Source organism: Myotis brandtii, unplaced genomic scaffold, assembly GCF_000412655.1.
Source record: "Myotis brandtii unplaced genomic scaffold, ASM41265v1 scaffold613, whole genome shotgun sequence".
Classification (NCBI taxonomy): Eukaryota; Metazoa; Chordata; class Mammalia; order Chiroptera; family Vespertilionidae; genus Myotis; species Myotis brandtii.
Window position 1 is genome coordinate 2,167,584 of NW_005370332.1, and position 892 is coordinate 2,168,475.

An 892-nucleotide genomic window follows, 5' to 3' on the forward strand; every position below is an offset into this window, starting at 1 on the left:
TTTTTTAAAAAATATATTTAATTGATTTTTTTACAGAGTGGAAGGAAGAGGGATAGAGAATTAGAAACATCAAAGAGAGAGAAACCTCAATCAGCTGCCTCCTGCACACTCCCTACCGGGGATGTGCCCACAACCAAGGTATATGCCCTTGACCGGAATCGAACCCGGGACCCTTCAGTCCGCAGGCCGATGCTCTATCCACTGAGCCAAACCAGTTAGGGCGGCAGCTGCCATTTTGAAATGGCAAAGGTCAATCCCTCCCTTTTATCCTCTCACCGCCGCTCCAAATCTCCCGTTTTAACGTCCGTGTGTTAATAGCACGAAATACAAGTACAAAACATTGTACAAGTATACTTTTTACTCCATGGAGGTGGAATAATACCTTTGTGTTGTTGTTGTCGTTGTGTGTGTGTTTTTAAAAAATATATCTTCATAGATTTCAGAGAGGAAGAGAGAGGGAGGGAGGTAGAGAGAGAGAAACACCCACGATAAGAGAGAGAATCACCGGGTCGGCTGCCCCCTGCACACCTCCTACTGGGGATCGAGCCCCCAACCCGGGCCTGCTCTCTTGACTGTAATCGAACCCAGGACCCCTTCGGTCCCCAGGCCGATGCTCTACCCACTGACCTAGTATTTTTCTTTTTAAGTGTTTGAAAATCAATCTGTTTTAACTGTTCTGAGATCCAATTTTTCACCAGTTTTGAAAATTAAGGCAACATTTACCTATATTCAAATTCTTTTTTGTTTGTTTGTTTTTCTTTATTGATTAAGGTATTACATGTGTCCTTATCCCCCCATTGCCCCCCACCCCCTCACTCATGCCCTCACCCCGCTGGTGTCTGTCCATTGGTTAGGCTTATATGCATGCATACAAGTCCTTTGGTTGATCTCT